At 40.8% G+C, this 21,497-nt stretch overlaps 1 protein-coding gene across 14 annotated transcripts in view; it reads right to left on the bottom strand.

Annotated features, from left to right (window-relative positions):
• CELF4 (CUGBP Elav-like family member 4) overlaps positions 1 to 21,497 on the bottom strand; it is a 716,695-nt gene that overhangs the window by 643,293 nt on the left and 51,905 nt on the right. The gene's annotated exons all lie outside the window — the stretch shown is intronic.

The raw sequence follows: 21,497 nt of genomic DNA, 5'->3' as shown, positions 1-21,497 counted from the left end.
TCAGCTAGTTTCCAACCCCCTACTTCATGCAGGGTTGCCAACCACCAGAGCCTGGGTTGCTACCCAGAGCCACATCCAGCCTGGCCTTGAATGGCTCCAAGGATGGGTCATCCACAGCCTGCTTGGGCAACCTGTTCCAGCAGGTCATCACCCTCTGGGTGAAAAACTTCTCTCCTAATATCTAACTTAAACATCCCCTGTCTCAGTTTCAAACCATTCCCCCTCGTCCTATTGCTATCCACCCTCATAAACAGCTGCTTTCCCTCCTTTTTATATGCTCCCTTCAAGTATTGGAAGGTCAGTATAAGTACTACAGAAGTTACCTAAATCAAAGTTTAAAAATTACCGGTTATAACATTAGAGACTTCCCATAGCCACAGCAAGAGATTGCCCAGTTATCAAATACTAGTAAGAGAAGTGGACAGACATCAAAAAGTTTTACTGTTCCCTGAACGTGTTCACAAATACAAGTCTCTTGATTCCCTATACAGCCAGAAACAAATATTCTTGTTTCCACCACAGATTCACTCAGCTCACCTTTACCTTCTGAATTAGACCACTTTGAATTGACTTGCCATGTCTCATACAGACATTTTTCATACAGCAAGGTAAAGATGGCTCCTTCTTTCTTCTGGGGAAGATCTGGAGCATCTCTATAGCCTATAAAATTCCTGCTGCCTGAGGCCTTTGCTCTTACAGTTGCTGTTTTCTTGATGTTTTCCTCCACATCACAATGAGACCACTCCAGCCTCAGGATTATATCTAAGCACCGCTGTATTACCGCTCAGGAGGACACTATTCCAAGGACTAGATAATGCTACTCTGTCTTGCAGTTAGATCTTTCCTGATTTATTTTCAAAGGACAGATCTTAGTTTCTGAACAGATTTAGTTGTTATGGATATTTAAATATGAAGGGAGAATCAAGAGCAATTTTAAGGGCATCTGGATCTGGTCCTCTGCCAAAGTGCTTTATTCTATAATGAACTCTTCCTTTTAAGCCACTTTGCAGACACTTTGGTCTGAACCCAATATCAATAATATAGGTTAAATTTCACATGCTTAACAATATTTAACCCTGGGGCCTCTTCCTGGGCTGTTAAACACTAGTTTGTCCACCAGGCTTGGGTACTGGGATAGGAGGTATAAGTTGGGATGGTAGCCCAGAAAGGAGAAAGGAAAACCCTGACCTGCGTTGCATGCGTTCAGCATTGGAAGTGGTACAGCAGGCATTCTTTTTCTAATCTGTTTGTAGTTGCATTTAAATAGTCAATAATTCATCACTTACAATGAGAATGTTAAATGTGGAAAGCAACAGAATGTAAATTGAAATGGCTAATCCTTTTTAGCATGATCTATTAACAACAAAATATTAAAAGTGAATAGAGAATAAGAGATTTCATGTGCAGCTGCATTGGCCTTTTACTTCTGAGGAAAGGTCTGTGCTGAAAGTTTCATTAGGTTACAAGCATAAGCAGGTCACTCAGGCCTAATAGATGTTTTTCCATATTACAGAACCAGTAACAGCCTGTGAGTATAACCTAAAGCATTAGACAAAGATGAGGTTATAGGAGGACCTTGTTCAATTCCATGCATCCCCGAGCTCTGTGCAGTATGGGCACACAGTTTTGTTTCTTCAGCTTTGCCTCTGGAAAAGATAGCAGCTCCTGTGCATCTCCATAGTACTGGAAGGATTAGCACATTAAACAAAGTGCTTGGAGACTGACATATGGGCAGAGAAGTGACATGACCAAATGGAAGCGACTATTGTGCTGATGTCACTGTATATGGAATGTAGCAGCTGAGGTGGACAGCAAAGCAGCAAGAGAGGAAAGAGCTTAAGATGCAGTTTTACACTTTTACCACACCTACATTTAAAATCCTAACAGAAGAGATTAAAACCCCAACAGAACAGTATGGTGTCAGTTGGCAAAGCAGCTTAACAAGCAGTTCCTGCTGATTTGGGATGACTCTCTAGCCCCTTAAACCAAATCTAAAGATCGATTGTTCCACTTTAAACAGGATACTAAAGGACTATCTCTGGAAGTATGCTGTATAACCATTCAGTGCTTAAGCCTAACCCATTCAAATTAAACACTGACATCACCACAGATGTTCTCTGCAAGATCAGGGGTCTGGTGATAGAATGTTTGCCATTGTTCAAGATAACAGAGAGCTAAAGGAAGCAGAAAGAATTGTCAGAGCAGTGTATTGGGCATTGAGGGGGCTTGTTGGGGTTTGGCGTATTCCTCTGTAAATTCACCTCATTCACCATCTCTCCAAACTGACTTGTTTACTCCAAGTTTCTGTTGAGCATTCATGATCTGGGGACCTCTCACCCCACCTACTACTTTTGCCTATGAAACCTGTGTTCTAAAGCCCTTTCTTTTTCTGCAATGCTCCAGAACATAGCATTTCTACTGGGAAATGACTGCAAGCAAACATAGCATCTACTTAGCAACAGAAAGAAAAAGAGAAGTGGGTTTTCTTTTTGTTTTTATAAAAGACACAATAATCTCTCGCCTGAAGAGTAGTATAAGTGTTTCTCATAAAACATCATAAAACAATACAGTCCTGTGAAACCAAACAACATGTCAAAGCCCTATTTATTCCTTTCATTAACCTGATCTAATCCCAAGAAATTTCTAATGGAACATGCATTGAATCGATGAGTCTTCCTCTAACCCCTCCACTTACCCAAAAGAGATGGAACAAACATAAATACATCTACACTTTACACTCAGTCTTAATTTGTTTTGTGCTGGGAAGAGCTTAAAAACCCACCAGTGCCTTATGGAAAACTGACAAATATTCTATTTAGAGATAATTCAGCTGCTTTTGGCTTTGTTTTTTCCCTGTGGTGGTCCCTTCACCCACAGTAATGGAACTTTTACAGTGGGGACAAGAGAATTTTATCAACAGTTGCTGAGGAAGGCTCTGCAACTCAACACAAACCATCCTCCTGCTACTGGGAAACTTCCCCACAGCTCTCAGAAGCAGTTTGAATGGACAGATAAACAATATTCCTCTCATCAAGACTTCTTCATTCACTAGAAAAGAAAAATACTCTTGCCCTGTTTGGCTTTTTTTTTTTTTTTTTTTTTTCCTCAATAGATGTTTATCAGATTCAGTTAGCATATTCTTCCTGATTTTTATAGTGCTCATGTTTCTCCATGTTTGTTTTCATTCCCACTTCTACATGATGAGCACCGACATTCAGAACCCCCTCCCAGTAACTGGATTTTTTCAAAGATCTCCATATTTGACTAGAAAGGAGAAAGGCAGGAAGGTTCACTGAGGAAAGAAGAGCCCTTCAGATTTTGAGCAAAAATCTTTGTGATTCCTGTTGGAAAAGAAACTGATACTTTTGATCTAGCTAGACTAGAATGGACAAACATGCTGCACTTCATAGCTTTATCTCCACCAGAAAGCGAACATTAACAAGGGGGCTGCTCTGTGGAAGGCAGCAAGAATATATAAGCAGATGGTGTTTGAGCATTTAACCACCTCAATCCAAGCATGACTTGGCAGTGACTATACTGGAGGCCTTGTTTACCCTTAGAGCTTTGGACAGTGCAGCTGCTGTTCCAGTTCTGGTAGAAATTTTCAAGCACAGGTATGCTTGGCAAGGGGAAAGATGAATGGGAAGAAGTCTCTTTCTCACTTTCAGCTGTGCACTTTATACACAAGCACCCTGAAAACACACTCCAATTCCAGTCTACACACTGAATCCCAAACAGGACAGCTGATGGTCTACATCAGCACCTGAGAATTAAGAAATATTTAGGACAGGAAACTGTCAAACAGTATTTGAAGTATTGACTCTCTTCTGAGCAACTAAACAGGTGATGTTTGAACTGCCCAGGTGGAATTTCACCTTACCCACACCCTCCTCATATATTTCTTCTTTATTAACAACCTGCCATAGAATCTGCCTTTTCTTGCATCCATGACGAATATAGATGTGGATGTCTTGAGATGCTATTTACACATATCTAAAGACAGGAAGAGATGAGTATTGTCTGTACAGGAATAGAAATTAAGAAAATAATGAATATCTTCACATTCTTAGACAAGAACTTTAGTCTTTGCCTGAAGTGCCAGTGAATGCTATTTCAACAAATGTCCTCCATGGGCATGAAGGGTAACAGAACCCTACTGAAATTTAGTTTTGTACTGAAAATCCCAATAAAGTGACCTCCAAAACAGATCTCAATTTTCTCTTATTTCTTAAGCAGCCAACCAAATATAAATAAGTACAAAAACAAATCCAAATTGCCTTAACATCACGTTGCCTGCAGTGCAATGGTGAGGTGATCCCTTGCCTCCCATTACCCACCCCAATAACTCTTTTATATGGAGTGTGAAATAATTAGGACTAGCAAAAATAATTTAGGAAACAAGAAGAAACTAATTGTATAAGCTTGTTTGGGGAAAACACAAAGGACAGAAGCAAACCTGGTAGAGATGCTGACAGATACAGTACCAGTATATTAAAGCCCACACATGTATTAATAATAAGCTAACTAATGGTCCCTTGCACAATACACAATGAATTTACTACACAGCAGCCTGCTGCTGTGGTGCATTGTGGATCCACACAACAGAGAAGAACATGGTTTGTGAAGCAGGAGAGTTTAATATTGTGTCCAGTCCAATGACTTTACACTGTGTTTAGGGAGAGACTAAGGTTTCAGAGAACAGCTCTGGGAAATCAGAAATCTCCAAGCATGCACTGCTGTTGATTACATCCTCTGAATACAGGCAAAGTCACAAGCTACCTCTGTGAATACCTCCCCAAAGTATAAGATCCCTGTAGCAGCAAGTAGCATTATTCTACTGAAGCTCTGTTCAGGCCTTCTACTCTTCGTGATCAGTATAACTCTATGGAAACATTTGTTCATATTTAAGGTTCTTTTTCCTTTCTCAGAGCATACCGGTTGTAAAAAGTCTCAGACTGCAAACAGGAAAACTAAGGCATGGTGTTAACTTGAAAGCTCACTGAAGATCATACAAAAGGTTGAAGCTGAGGGGAAGTAAATGCACAAGTACTGCACAAAGTCTAGGAAGAATGCCAGTAGCCTGAAGTCAGATAGTTTGTCCCTGTTGAAGCATGAAACCTTGACTGGACCAGCAAACCCCTATATCTGGTAGCATAATCTCTTCTTGATAGAGAGACATCTGCAGGCTTGACCACTGACTTCAAGGTAAATATTTGCATACTTTTTGGCATTGCTTTGTACCATGTTATTTTGTATCTGAACAAAAGTAGTAAAAATTATGGTGGTCTGAATGGGTCTTCACTTTTCTGAAGGCTGCTGTGTTTAAGAGAAAATACTCATGAGAAAGGTTGCTTAGAAAAGTGAATTGCAACAAAAAAATTGTGGGGTAAAAACAAACAAAGAAAATAGAAATTATTTCTGCCTTAAGATAGAGGTGACAGTGAATAAGGTAGTAGTCCTACTCAGAGAAGATCCAGAAGATAACTTAAGCAGTTATCCTTTTAAGGTTTTCTTTCACACCACCAATCCTATACATTTGCAGTTCAATCAATACTAGAGTTTCTGACTGCCTAAGCAAACCAGTCTTGATCTGTTTTACAAACTGTCTCATCTCCTCCAGCAGCCCAACTGCATTTGAGTCCTCTGGTCTTTGACTCACTATCTAGACCTAGCAAAGTACATTTGATCCTACAGAATTATTCTCTCCTGATCATAAGCTTCCTAGTTCAAAACATAGATTTAGAAATGCTAGAACTATGAAATTCATGTTCATATATATATTTTTTCCCTTTATGAGTGAAAAAGCATTCAAATAATTTGAGTTGCCTGTTCCAAAACTCCTCCAGTGCTTCAGTGCATCACTGCTTCTTCCTTCAGCATCCACTGCAGTTGCTGGGGAACACTGCTGTTTGTTTAAACAGCTACTGTGCATCACCCCAGCAGTGGCTGAATGTCAGTGCCAAGGCTAAAGGTTCGCTCTGTGTGTATACACACTTTTGCAAAGCACTTCAGGATCAAAAGGTGCCAATGAAACACAAGGGTATTATGAAAGCCTGGTGTTTCCTCACAGCCAGCCTGTCAACTAATTACAGTTGTGTGCTTTGCGGAGAAGCTCTGAAAGGTATCAAGAGCAAAACCCCATGGCATCATCTGACACTGACAGTGTTGTAACCAGGAGTGCTGCCATTTTTTATACTTTCATAACTGGCTTTGAACTGGACGTGAACTTGCATAGATATGTGCCTGATGTACAAGTCAAGTGCACCAGTGCAGTGATCCACCACACTTTCCATCACTTTACACTTAACTGCATGCCAAGCCTTCATAAATTACGCTTGCTACTCTCTAGTCCATTTTTAACAAGAGAGCACAGTCAACCTCAATGTTGCTCATGTCAGCAGTACAGAGCACAGGCAGTAGATTGGACAAAAGACTGCTCAGCAGACCCATTCTTTCTGATGGAGTCATCACAAACTTGCTTGTTTCTGCCTTCCACTTCCTGAAAACCTGCAGGTAACCTGCAACACAGCAGGATAAGAAACCACATGATAAGAAATTTATTTGTCTGTGTAACTTAGAAAGAGTCTAGGACAAATCCAGAAGTGGAACTTGGCTGGAGGATGCTGTGTGTGTCATCTAAGACCATGCACAGCTCTTTTTTTCTGAGAAAGGATTGGTATTTCAGCACTAGATGTTCTTTGTTTAATTCTGCTTAGTCTGACACACATGAATAGCATCTCAAATAATTCCTGAGAACAGATTACATTGTGAGGTAATTGAGGAAAGGATACCAAGAGTGCTACATCTTTAAGCTTTTTATTTTAGGTGTGTTAACAACATGTCTCCATTTCTTTGCACCCCTCTATTAGGAACATCAGGGTTTGAAGGCTCCTTCCTCCCCCTTCTTTCCTCACAATCACTTATAAAGAGATAGTTCTGGATCTTAACAGGTAGTTTATGGAAGGAACTAAATGACGTGGTTTCCAGTAACAGGTATGTGTGTGTGGAGTATGTGTGTGGGGTTGAAATGGGGAGAGGCAAACTCAGTCACCTAGTGGGTCCTTTCCAGAGTTATGTCAGTCTATGACCAATGTCATTAAAGAATATTTCATCCTAGTTTTTACATGTAGTCAGGAGAGAAAACAACAAATTAATGAGAACAAGAAGCTCTGAAAAGCTGGTAAGAGAGGATTGGAAGAGAAAATAAAGCACATATTCAATGTCCAATGTAGGAAAAGTAAGAGTTCAACTTGGACTCAAATATGACTTACGAGGTTGTTCATTTCCACCCCTACTCCCACATACCTGAAGGGAATAGAATTTAAGCGTCCCAGCTCTGCCTTTGTAAGTGATTTGACAAATTGTTTTCTGTGCTGCTGCCACAGTCACCCAAAATAGGTAAAATATTTCATTTAGGAGAGAAAAACATTTACATGAGGACTTGACCTTTAGCTCAATGTCAGAAGCTCCCCAGGTGGGAGGTGAGACTGATGGGAGCGTCAGCAAAGTCTAGAAGCCTCCTGGAGTAATTACTGTCTCTATGGCAACAAAACACTGACAAGGTATTGTGGGACTGGGGGGGAAGGGGTAGGGAAGGGGAGAGAAAGGAGGAGGCTACAGGCCCACAAAGTACACAGGCTCCCACTAACATGCTTCTCCCAGCCATCTTGAATGTCTTTCCTGGAGTGACTAGGACTGATGGAGTAATCCAGATAGACTTCATCCTTGGCTAAACAGTGGGTATGCACAACAGCACATTCAGAGTATCACACTGCAAGGCAGGATATCTTGGGATGGAGACTGGGATGACTGAAGATGATCAGAATCACTGATCATTGCTCAGATTTCTGCAATCGGGCTGTCAAAAACGGGACAAAGAGAGAAAGGCAGAGAAGCTGCTATCAGGCCAGGACATCCCCGTTAACCTGTCAGTAGAGCTACATAGCAACTAGAAAACCTGAAGAGAAAGAAGTTTTCTGTCACAGCTACCTAAGTGTTCAATACAGAGAAAAAAAAACACAGAAATAAAACCTAGGAAAAAAAAAAACAAACAAACAAACAAAAAACAAACAAGCAAACAAAAAAAACAACAGTGAAACAAAACCAAACAAAACAAAAAACAAACTTTCTTTTAGAGTACAGTTGACCTGTTCTCATTGTAACTTAATAAGCCAAGTAGACTGAGGAGTTTTTTTAGATACTTCCTCATAAAACGAAAGTTTCTGGCCAGGAATTTCCCCTGGGCAGAGGTGATTTAGTGAGTCGCCAAGCTGAGAAGAAAAACTAAACTCGCTCAAAACCAACAAGTTGAGCACGCTGTTCTGATTGAGTGCATCCTTGTAGAATCAGACCGCTTGATGTTGGAAAGGACTTTGGAAGCCATCTTGTTCAAGATGACAAAATCCTTCCTTCTTTTTAGTTTGCATCAGCTCACTCAAAACAGCAAGAGGTGACAGAGGGTCTGTTCATACTCCAAATGCATTCTCCACTACAGAAAGTGCCAGCTGCCTCAAAAGCAATGCTGTATACAGGTCCTACATGATACTATACTCAAGTCTTTTAACCCAAATTCTTACTAATGGTTGCAGCTGCTTTTTGAGAGAAATGGAGGGGGAGGAACAAGAATTTTGCTTCTGATTTTAGCACAGAGAAGATAATATTTTCCATCTCGGTGCTAAGCAACAAATGTTTCTTTCTTTTCCACTCAAGTTTTGTGTTTTAGACCATTCTCTTCTCTTGTACTCCTTTCTCTTCCTCCCCTTCCTTCATTACTTATAAAAGCTGTTCCTTTCAGTTTAATTGGAACAGATGGAAATATGGAAAGTTCCTTTTAAAAATATAAATTATATACACATACACTCATATTATGATCCAGAGGGGGAGGGAGAAAACATCAAAATCTGAGAGCAGAGAATATGAAGAGCTAGTACTCATTGTTCTGATTCTGAACTCTAATTTTAGATTTGTTTATAAACGTGTACTTTAAAAAAATAGAAAATGCTGCTCCACAATACGTGCTCTTGCTTCTCTTGTAGCTAATGCATTTTGCTGGGGTCTAGCAGTTAAAATTTACATACAAAGCGATTCTGTCCTTCTGAAATAGGGAAGAAGTGGTCTATGAAGTTCATCAAATACCTGCCATACCTCCCCTCACACACCTTCCCTCTTTAAGCAAACAATTTATTTCACTTTCCCACCACCCCCTTCTTTTGACCCATGTGTATTTACTTCTTCTACCATTTTTGCATCTGAATTTGGTACTTCTGACAAGTGACAGCTACTGGATTGACAACCTGAGAGAATGACATCCTACTTAGCCAGAATGGAGGCACTGGCAACCATAGCTCTAACTATCATGTTAATTCTATCTCACAGACAGCATTTTTCATCAGTACGTCTCAAAGCACTTAGGAAGTTAGCATCTTTACTTCATTTGCCAATGAAAAGATAGAGGCTTGGAGGAATGAGAAGTGACTTGCCCAAGGTGAACCAAGAGAAGCGTAGCAAAGCTGTAAATGAAATCCACCTTTGCCAGGGTCAGCTTACTGTCCAGCTCATCCACCCATCCCCTTGGAAGTAGAAGGCAATGTATTTCCTTCAGACCTTACCACAGCCGGAGTTCATTCTGAGGTCAGATGAAGACACTAAGTACAAATCAAGCTACAGAAACCACTGGAGCTGTCAAGGGTTTCTTCACTGTGTTCCTCTGCTCACCATAAATAGTAAGTATGTACTCTTACTCATTTCCCGTAGGCTATTAAGGCAGCAATTAATAGTACTAACACCACCATGAATAACCCTGTTTTTATATGTTGCCTCTTTTTCTGGCATGAGGAATATCAGATTTCTAGACAAAAGTCTATGCAGTCTACTTGCAGATCTCCCCCCAGCACCGAGAGCCTCTAAACAGGAGCACTACACCTGAGAGGTGCTACTAGTCTAACAAGGGACAGAAAAACAGAGCAGAAGGTTGTACTTCTACACTGGTAAGTTCAGATGACCTGAAATTAACCTATCATTTAATTCAATGGCAAGAACACAATAATTAACAGCATACTTTCTTCATCACTCATGTTGACTTCCACAATGTTTGGTTCATATCATGTAACATCAAAAATTTTATAATATTGTTCAGAAAACTGAAAGATGAGAAATGAGACTGTGCCTGCTGAATGTCAGCACAGTCTTCTGGTATGTCAGCCACTCCTCCCAGCTTCATATCATCAGGAAACTTACTGAGGGCACATTCTCTCTCCTTATTCAGGTGAAGACATTGAACAAGACCAGACCCAGCCTATGCCACTGCCTTACCACTCTCTGAGTAAAGAATGTATTCCTAATATAGAACATAAATTTCCCCTCTTTTAGTTTAAATACATTTCTACTTGTTCTATCACTGTTAGATAGTGAGAAGTTAGTACTTCTCCTGCTTAGAAGCTCTCTTCGAGCACTGGAAGGTTGTAAAGAGGCCTTCCTGGAGGCCTTCTCCAAGCTAAACAAGCCTGGCTCCCTCAATTTTTCTTCTAAGGAGATATGCTCCAGCCCTTTGATCATCTTTGTGGTCTCCTGTGCACCAGCTCCAACAGCTCCACACCCTTCCATTATAGGGGAACCTAGACCTGGATACAGTACTTCAGATGGGACCTCAGAAGGGCAAAGCAGGCGGAACAATCACAGACATGGTGGTATTGGTTAATGCTCAGCTGAACATGAACCAGCAGTGTACACAGGAGGCCAAGAAGGCCAAAGGTATCCTGGTTTGTATCAGAAATCATGTAGCTAACAGTAATAATGTTTATTTTCTGAGGGGGTGGTCAGGTCCTGAAATCGTCTGCCCAGGGTGGTGAAGTCACCGTTCTGGTGCTCAAGAAACATTTAGATGTTGCACTGAGGGACATGGTTTAGTGAAAACTGGTGATAGGTGGACAGTTGGACTGGATGATCTTGGAGGTCTTTTCCAGCATTGGCAATTTGATTATTCTATGATTCCAACCCTCTGCTGTCACCCCTCTTTTGATGCAGATTATGGTACTGTTCATCTTCAAAACTGCAGGTGCACACTGCTGGCTCATATCCAGCTTTTTGTTCATTGGGACCCCCAGGTCTTTCTTTACAGGTCTGCTCCCAAGATGTCTATACACTTCTAGTCTATACACATACTTCTATACTATACACATATCTGGGATTGCCTTGATTCAAGTGAAACACTTGAGTTTCCTGCTGCTTTTAAAATTTTTGAACTAAGTGCCCAAGTTACTTTTATTTTTTTCTTCCCTGTGTTTGAAGCCTTTGTAAATATATTCAGTTCCTACAATTGTAATGAAAATGGAACTGAGGATAGAAGATGGAAATCTTAATTCCCACCAAGCTTCTCATTAGATTATTATTTAGACGTCAGACAATCCAAACTGGAGTGACAGCTTCTGGAAGATCATTGTTTATTTGTTCCACTATTTGTGCACTTGCCTATTGAACTCCTATCAATCTGCTTCTTCCTATTAAATAGAACCTTGATGGCTGCTCCTCTTTTCATGCAAAACTTTCTTACTGTCCTTGAGCACGTTCACCAGATTTAATTCCAAGTAAGCCTTCACCTTCCTTGTCAAATCACTATATGCTCTTACAATGTTCCTCTATTCCTTCTAAGTGCTCACTCCTGTTTTCCACATTCAATAGACTTTCTTCTTCCATTTGAGATTTTCCATGAGCTCCTTTGTCATCCATACAGGCCTCTCGTCATCTCTGACTTATTCCTTACTCATATGGATATATCTATAATTAGCTTGGAGAAGTAGTTCTTGAGTGTCAACCAACTTTTTTGGGCCTTCCGTACCTTTCAATGCTCTAAACCACAGGATGCTTCCAAGTAGGTCCTTGAAGTCAGAATCAGCTCTCCTGAACTCGCAGATGACACTAAATTGGCTGGGAGTGTGGATCTGCCTGGGGGTAGCGAGGCCCTACAGAGGGATCTAGACAGGCTGGAGAGCTGGGCTGAAGCCAATGGGATGAGGTTCAACAAGACCAAATGCTGAGTCCTGCACTTCAGCCACAACAACCCCAGGCAGCGCTATAGGCTTGGGGCGGAGTGGCTGGAGGACTGTGTGGAGGAAATGGACCTGGGGGTACTGATTGATGCACGGCTGAACATGAGCCGACAGTGTGCCCGGGTGGCCAAGAAGGCCAACGGCATCCTGGCTTGTATCAAGAATGGTGTGGTGAGCAGGACTAAGGAAGTCATCCTGCCCCTGTAGTCGGCATTGGTGAGGCCTCACCTCGAGTACTGTGTCCAGTTTTGGGCACCTCAGCACAAGAAAGATATGGAAGTACTGGAGCAGGTCCAGAGAAGGGCAACGAGGCTTGTGAAGGGTTTGGAGAATCAGCCCTATGAGGAGAGGCTAAGGAAGCTGGGGCTGTTTAGTCTGAGGAAGAGGAGGCTGAGGGGAGACCTTATGGCGCTCTTCCAGTACCTGAAAGGTTCTTACAGCGAGAGTGGGGCAGGTCTCTTCTCACTAGTGACAAGTGACAGGACAAGGGGAAATGGCCTCAAGTTGTGCCAGGGCAAGTTCAGGTTGGATATTAGGAAGAACTTCTTTACAGAAAGGGTAGTTAGGTACTGGAATAGGCTCCTGAGGGAGGTGGTTGAATCGCCATCCCTGGATGTGTTTAAGAGCCGTTTGGATGTGGTACTCAGGGATATGATTTAGCAGAGGTTTTTTTTTTTTTTTAGAGATGGGGCACTGGTTAGGCTGTGGTTGGACTTGATGATCTTCAAGGTCTTTTTCAACCTGGGTAATTCTATGATTCTATGATTCTATGAACTCCCGGGTTGCAATCCTACTTATTGCCTTGTTTCTTCTACTGAAGATCCCAAATTCCATTATCTCACAGCCGCTACATCCAGGGCTGATTCCTGCTTTCACATCAGTCAGTCATTCCTTTTTTGTAAGAACAAGTTCAGCAGTGAACCTCTCTTCACTGACTTCTCCACTACCTGTACCTGAAAATTATCTTCCATGCAGTGCAGGAACCTCCTGGATGGTGTGTCTGGAAGTGCTGTTCTATCAGAACTAGTGCCTCTGATGGTGTGGCTACATTTAGCTGTCTGTAGAAGGCCTCATCAACTTCTTCCTCCCAGTCAGGAAGCCTGTAGCAAGCACCCACAATGACATCACCTATACTAGCCCGCCCCCTAATTCCTACCCATAACCTCTCCACTTGTTCATCATTCACTTCTAGGCAGAACTTGATACATTCCAGTTCTCGAACATAAAGAGTACTCTATCTTGCTGGTCCATCTTTCCTAAAGCTATACAGCTACCCATAACCTACTATCTCTATGATCACAATGACATCATAGCATCGTAGCCATACACAGACCTCAGATTCTTCCTGTTTATTCCCCTATTGGTATACAGGCAGAAGAAAAGGTTGCAGAGGATGTAGGTATTCCTAAAGTGTTGCAAGAGGATACCTTATAGCTATACATGCCCTTGACAGGTCTGGTCTTCTAGCTCACATCAGTTAAGAGGGTCAGTTAAGGAAGATTTATCACTGTTTTGCTTGGCCTGGCTCATTCTCCAGTCAATTGCAATGTCATGAGCAGTCCCATGACGGACACCTCTCCCTCAAGTCCACCTCCCTAGGTTAGCTAGCCTGCCACCACAGACTGCCCTGCTTCTTCTAGATGGGTGGATCTCATCCCTCTCTAAGAGGTTATAACATTCATATTGTCCTATTGTCATACACTTCAAGTCCTATTGTCAATGCACTTAACACAGATGGAAAGAAAAAGGTTGCAATTTTTACTGTTATTAGTACACTACAGATAAAGTTTTCCACCTTTGCATCTTCAAAGAGAAAAACAGGTGTAGACTGGCTGAGAAATACCATCATCTCAGGCTAGTGAGAGTCATAGGCTGAACCTTGAGTCTTCTGCAGCTGAGCCTGATAGGGTGCCAAAGGATCTCTGCCTCAGGATATTTAATCTTTGTAGTGAGACTGCCACAGAAGGCCAAGATTTGCATTAGAATTTTGTTGAAGACAGATCAGAAGTGATCTGGACAAGTGAGAAACCAAGTAACTGTGAATCTTATCTGAGAGTACAGAGGGGAGAAAGAAAGGTAGAACACAGAAACATTTTTGGTGTAAACAGGCAACAAAGTCATACTCCATCATTCCACAATGTATCAGCCTCTGCCTCTCCCAAACCCACTTTTCTCACCCTTGCCTCTCAAACAGGATGTCTCAGCCTCTGCTATAGAATACGCCACAAAACAAAATGCTCATAGTATTGCTGATGGATCCCCACCCTTACAGTTCTTTATATAAACCTTTAAAATATTTCTACCCATTCTAGACCTCTCCTTTGGGTTTTCTGTCACTTTCTGTGAATCTACATCATTAGGTAGTTTCCCAGCAAAGGGAGATGAGAGGAATCAATGTAAATTTGCATCCCCTTGATGCCATCATCCTAAACTCACCCTCTCCCTCCGTGAAGCTGTGCCAGTCAAACACTGTGAAAGATAAACACTATGCTGCCTGCTGATGTGGAAGATGTGGGTACAACTCCCAGCTTTACCACAAGCTTCTAGGTGACAGGCAGTTCTTATCTGCCCCTCTGTAAAATAAGCATTGCCTTTCCATATTCCAAATTCCAAAGGGAATTTGGGAGGATAAAAACCTCGCTGATGTTTGAGAATCTCAGTTCTAAATAAAACATAAATTTTCTACTAGAAATATTTAGAAATGGGGAGGCAGGTGGAGGGAGAAAGACAAAGATAGCATGACAACTATTTTTCCCTCAAAATTCTTAAAATAAATAAATAAATAAATAAATAAATAAATAAAAAATCTATGCGATCATTTCAAAGTTTTCCTAAGAGAAAGAAATACTCCAGAAAAAGCTTCAAGAAAAAATAAGCAGTATCTTGTAGTGGTAGAGGTGTAGGGGATACACATTCATATTAAAAAAACAAAAAACAAAACAACAACAAAAACACTCAAGACCCATTTAAAGAAGATTAGCAGCTTTTTTCCCCCTATTTTAATTGTTGTCTCATTTAAAAATAGTACATTTTGCCAAATTTCCTAAGACAGGTTAAAAGCCACCTCCAGAACCATACTATCTATCTTTAGAATATTATATTTTCAATCTGCTGACAAAAAATACAGCAAAACTAACAGGTGAAGAGCAGTAAACTTTTCTTCTAAATAGGCAGGGCCCTTGAAGCCAGGAATTGCAGAGCAGTGGGCTGGTAGCTAAAGGAGAGAAGTGTATAATTTTATACAGGAAAGAAACATCATTCTAAATAGATAATGTAAAGACTTGTTTTGTCTTTTTTAGAGTATTGGGAATGAATATATTTAATGAATGTAACAAAATCCTCTGTGCTCCCACAATTACCTGCCCATGAGCTGAAAGAGAACTGGAAGCACAAGAGAAATTCTGACATGTTTTATTTTGGACCATCAGGCAGCAGTTTGTACTGATAGATGTATTTTTGAGAGCATACAGCTGCCTTATTCACTAATTAAGGCTTCTGAGAGTGTAATGAAAAACTGTGATTTCACTGCATGGCAAACGGCCAGCACAATTTGTTCCAGATACACAAAAGAGATTTGAGTTGCAGATTATCTGGGTATGGGTAGGGTGAGTTTCATGCAGGTGTGCAGAAGAGACAAGAAAAGAGGATGGAACTGTATTCCAAGCACACTTACAAACCACACTGGAATTTCTTCTGGGAACAGAATCTCACAAAGCTCGGATGACATGTACTGGTTTCTCCCATCGTAACAACCCTTACCTGAGAGGTGGAATGTGTATGTGATACGTACCTGGAAACACTAGAGGGAGCTTGTAGAAGAGGCGGAAGAGGAAGCGCTGTTATGTTTTTGCTGAAGGAAGTAAATTTGCAAGCTAGTATAACCTTGTTTACACTGTGGCAAAAAACATTCACCTAAAGAACATGACTGCTGTTCTCCATTTGTTCTCATGATGTGCACTGTCTGGTGTCAAGTCCCTAATCATTAATAGGAAGAGCAACAAATATTTAAACAGAAGTCTTTCTCATTGTCAAGGAAACCCATAAAAAAGCATAGGCTTACTACAGATTGAGCAGTACTCACTCCCTGTGATTCAACAAAACAGTCCCCCCATCTGAATGAAGCTGGAATTTCAACAGTTAAAAAGACAAAACTGAGGCAAGAAGCCAATAGTAGGAACCCCAAGAATTGCTGATGGACTAGAAAAGCATCAACTTCACAATCGCACCCATCCCAGAACATTCTTTCAATATATCACCCTGACCACACTGGCAGCAGCCGTGAGCTATCAAATTTACATACATCAAGCAGACAACAATATGATCAAAATTAAAAAGCTACTAATATATAGAAATCTGCCAAATTGAAGTTCTGGATCCTTTGGATATCCAGCTCCACGTCTGTGTCTATTATACTATGAACATCATTTCTATGACTATCAGCAGCTGGAACATGCAAGGTTTGCTTTCCTCAGTACTTGGAAGAAAGCCTTACTGTGTATCCCAGTGCTCCATAAATAGCCATTTTCCCGCCAATTTCTCTGTACTATAATCCAGATTATATCCCAAACCTCCAGTCAGATGCCATCAGCTTTCAGATATTAAGGAGGGTATTGATCCATGGAGAGAAAACATGTCAACACATCAGATCCCTGCTCATTCACAGAAGTAAACACTCTTTGGAGATGAACCTCAGATTCACACTCAGTTTTGATTGTCTGAGCACTGCAAGGAAGAGAAGTCAATACAGTGCACACAGGAAGGTGTTCTTAGTAGGAAATAGGAGAATTTACAGATTCGTTTACACTTGGAGGAAAACAGGGCTGCCCTGATCTAAAACTTTAGCCACAGTTTAAGAATTCACTGAAGTCATAAAAATGTCATAGTTTGTCCCATAGTGAGACAAATTTTCAAAAAGATTTTTTTTTGTCATTAAAAGACCATTTTGAAGACAATTGCAATATGAAGTATTGGATGTTCCATATTACGTGTACCAAATTTCCTGTAAAGGCACCCTTTACTCTTAATGTAGCTTCAAAGCATGGCTATATTTCTTTGTTAAGGTCTTATATCCATTTCTAAACCTCCTCATGATATTTGTTTGGTTTTCAAAGAGATCCCTTGGTCTCTTGGTTTAGCTGTCTTTTAAAATAATTGCTATGTAAAAGAAAATCTCATTAGAACTTCTGATGAATGTTTCCTATATTTTCCTCTGCTTCAAACAAAATTTACCATTTTCCTTCCTCTTTAGCCCACAGTGAAATCAGTCAGCTGTCCTATGCCTCAACAAATCACAGCAATTAGCAACAAAACACCACACCACAAGCACTTCTAAAGATTGCCCAAGAAACACATCCAGAGACAATATTCAGGATATTTGTATCATGAAGCCTTTATAAACATCAGTCATGGAAAACCTAATTAAACTGATTCAAAACAAATACTGTGGCCAGACACTAAGTGACATTAACCAGGCTGCAAGAGACTTTCGAAGGAACAAAGCAAATCCTTGACATGGCCAGTGAAGCAGTACTGTAATTCAGGGAGAGAGGGGAGCTTTGGGGATGGATTGCTACAAACCAGCATGTTAAGAGTAGAATAAGCAGGAGAGGAGCTCCAGTTCAAAACACTGAGCTGTGTACAGCCCTAGCCTGGGTATATCTTACCATGATACATTATGGGAACTAAAAATCAATGCTCCCACTAGAAGAGTGGCATGATTTTTCAGAACTGCTGAGCACAGAGATGCCCCAATTGATTTCAGTGGGATCTGCTGTGTATTTGCCACCTCTGAAAGCTAGGCTACATATTTAGGTGCCTATATATAGCTTTGGAAGTCTAACTTTAGTCACCTGCTCAGAAGTAAGATAGGGAAATCTCAGTCTTTGTTCCTGGAACTACCATCTTTGAAGGGAAAAAATATATATATGCATACATATACATACATACACACACACACACACACACACACACATACACATATATATATATATATATATGGTCCATATGGGCTAGCATTACTCCTGGCATTTCAAATCCTTTTCCAAAAGTAGCATTCACTCTAGCTTTGGCTGCAAAGACTTGCTGGGAAGGTATCACTGGCTTACCTGTCTCCAACTTGAACCAAAGCTTTACAGCATTAAAAGTACAAAAAAAGCTCCCTCCCTCTCCCTTATGTTACTAAAACTAAAGAGACATCAATGCTTTGCTGATGGTCAATGACATAATCTTCAGCCCTTTTCCTGGTTAGAGTGCATGTTCTTCATTACCGGCTAAGGAACTGTGCCCCGACATGGTTAAAAAGCCATTACACATCACCCTGGAGTAGATGCATTTCTCTATTTGGGGGAAAAAAAAGAAAAAAGAAAAAAAAAAAAAAAAAAAAAAAGGAAAAAAGAAAAAAGAAAGAAAAGAAAAAATATAGCTTATAGTGAGAATGGCAGGTCACCTTGAATACATCAGAAAAGAACAGAGCACTGGCAGCTCTACGTGATTTAGAGTTGTTAACTAGTGACTTCACTGGTCTGCACAGCTCCTGTAGTATGTTAAGTGCTTCAAAAAGTTTATGACATAGCCTGTTTTTAAGTATGATAATATATAGGGATATTACCTCTGAACAACTGCTGTGCTTCATTTGACAGAACAGGTCATAGCAAGCCTTCACTTTACTCCTTTGAAGCTTTGAATCAAGGGTAGGATTTTGTCCATTTCTGTACTAAAGTTGCTCAAATTAAGGTCTCTTTTCTCTCCTCACCATAGAACCTGCATTTTTATTTTTTTTTCCACACCTCTAAAAAAAGTGAATACTCTTAGATCAGGGACATATGTTGCTCTAACACCTATTATTAAGCTGATACAACACTGAAATTGGAAAAATTGAAGATATTCGTATAGTTGCCACATAGCAATAAACTAAAGATATATTCAGTTAAGCCCAGTTTTCTTAGGTAAGTAGTTTTCTGTTACAGTTTCAACAAACAAAAAGATCATACTGCTTTTCCCAACATCACTACAGGGTTTGGGAGGGCATTTGCCATTCACCATTATGTTTCCAGATTTACTTGTCTGTAATAGACCAACATGCAGAGCTTCATCCTACCTCAGTTGCATGGCTGAGGCTTTAAGAACAGCATAATGGCCCAAAGTTACGTATGCAGCCAGTGTATACAACAGGAGAGCTTTCAGTAACCACAGCCTGCTGGGTCAGACCCAGTGTCCATTTATCCCAGTATCCAGCCTCTGGAAGTGGTGAGTAAGTAGCTATTAAGTGAAAAAAAGTACAAGAACAGAGCAAATATGTATGTCTCCCTAGTATACTCTAATCTCAAGTTATCTGCTCCTCAAAGACTTGCTGATCCGAAGGTAGTAACTTTCAGCTAAAATCTCTTGAGTATAGTTGTCTGAGTATTTGTCCAGTTGCTCAGACCTGTAGAACTACTGCCAATACCATCATGCTATAGCAGAGAACTCTATTTTTTAACTACCTGCCCCATGAAGGATTATGTTTGCTTTCTGACCATTAACTATTATTCCTACAAAAAAGTTGTGTTAAGTGAACATACAAGGGCACAGGGATGAATATTCCCTGATCTCCTTCTCCAGAACACCTTGGATCTTACAGACTTTGATCACTAAGGCAGAGAAGATCCTAGTTTTAAACATTCCTCACAAAAACAACAAAAACCACTGTTCCATTTTTGATCACTCTACTTCTCTCTCAGTACCACACCTAGCCCTTTTGAGATCAGAATTCAAGAACCACCTGATATTTTAATCACCTTAAGCCAATGTGCCTTGAGTAACTATTCTAGAAGTCAAACTCAGGTGAACATGTCAAGTGAGATAAACTTAGATTAGGGAACAAAGAATAAATAAGACCCACTTCAAAGCAAGTGCAAATAAAGAGCATATTGAGTTCATCAGTGCATAAATAATGATGTAGAAATCACTTCCATTAAATTGATGCTTGAAGATCTGGGAAAGATGCTATTATTATCCCACTGCAAGATGCAAATAGGCATATTAAGGCCAAGTGCAGGGTGTTGCACTTGGGTCAGGCAACCCCAGGTAAGCATACAGACTGGGAGAAGAACTTGAGAGCAGTCCTGTGGAGAGAGAAAGACTTGGGAGTCCTTATGGTCAAAAAACTGGACATGAGCCTGCAGTGTGTGTTTGCAGACTGGAAGGCCAACAGTATCCTGGGCTACATCAGAAGAGAGATAGCAGGGAGAGGGAGGTGACTTCTCCCACTGCTCCGCCCTCATGAGGCTCCACCTGGAGTACTGCATCCAGGTGTGGGGCTTGAAGCACATGAGGGAGGTGAAGTTGTTGGAGGAGGTCAAAAGGAGGGCCATGAAGATGATCAGATGACTGGAGCACATCTGCTGTGAACAAGAGTTGATGGATCTGGTCCTGTCCAGTCTGGGGAAGAGAAGGCCCCAAGGAGGCTTCATTGCAGCCTTCTCGTACTTGAAGGGAGCTTATAAGCGGGAGGAGGACTGATTTATCACACAGTCTGATAGTGATAAGACAAGGGGGAATGGCTTTGAGCCTTAAAAAAGGGAAAAATTAGGTTAGAAGCTAGGAAAAGAATATTAAGAGGGTGGAGAGACAGTGACACAGGCTTCAGAGAAGCTGTGGATGTCTCATCCCTGGAGTGTTAAAGGCCAGATCATCTGTGGCCTTGGGTTACTTGATATAGCAGCTAGCAACTCTGTCCACAGCAGGGCCTAGATGAACTTGTATGTCCCTTCCCACCTAAACCATTATATGATTTTATGTTAAAGAGAACTGCAGCCTCTGGAAGCAGAGATGGAAACAACAAGGGTTGAAGATCAAACTCTTTTAAGTATCCAAGCTCCCCAGTACTGCAAAAGCACAAGAGAAACTTCTACTAATGAAAACCACCACAATTAGTCTCATTTTTCTAGTGTCTTGCCTGAAGTTGAAGGTGAGCTAGGAAACAATGAGACTGTCATCTCCATTATGTAGTCCTTAGTCTAGGTATTCTGTCAGACTACAGCAAGTATTTTCCAGGAGCAAAGACACTGCTGCATTCTGGAAAGGTTTTTGTGAGTCTTCGGGGGAAACACTGATATATTAAAATGTTATTTTCAAAGCAGTTTGCTAGACAATATGTTTAGCCGCATCTACACACAGCTTGAAAAACCCAAATTATTACTGGAAAAAAAACAGAAGGCTTCTTGGAATGGTTGTATAGCAAATTGTTTTTCTGCTGTTTATTCTTCAGCTAGCAGCAGACAGGACTACCACTCTTCAAAAGGCCTGTAGCAAATCAGTCAGATTCCTTCTGTGTGCTGACTACAACTCCCAGCATCACCTGTAAAACTCTTTCAAAGTCTTACTGTTTTGTTTTGTTTTCTCCTGAACTAACTCACTGATTCACTGTTCAGGTATCATGTTATCTGTTTATCTCATCTAGTCAGTGCACTGCTT

Source organism: Excalfactoria chinensis, chromosome Z, assembly GCF_039878825.1.
Source record: "Excalfactoria chinensis isolate bCotChi1 chromosome Z, bCotChi1.hap2, whole genome shotgun sequence".
Taxonomy (NCBI): Eukaryota; Metazoa; Chordata; class Aves; order Galliformes; family Phasianidae; genus Excalfactoria; species Excalfactoria chinensis.
Note: the sequence above shows the minus strand (reverse complement) of the source record. Positions and strands in the feature narration are given on the sequence as shown.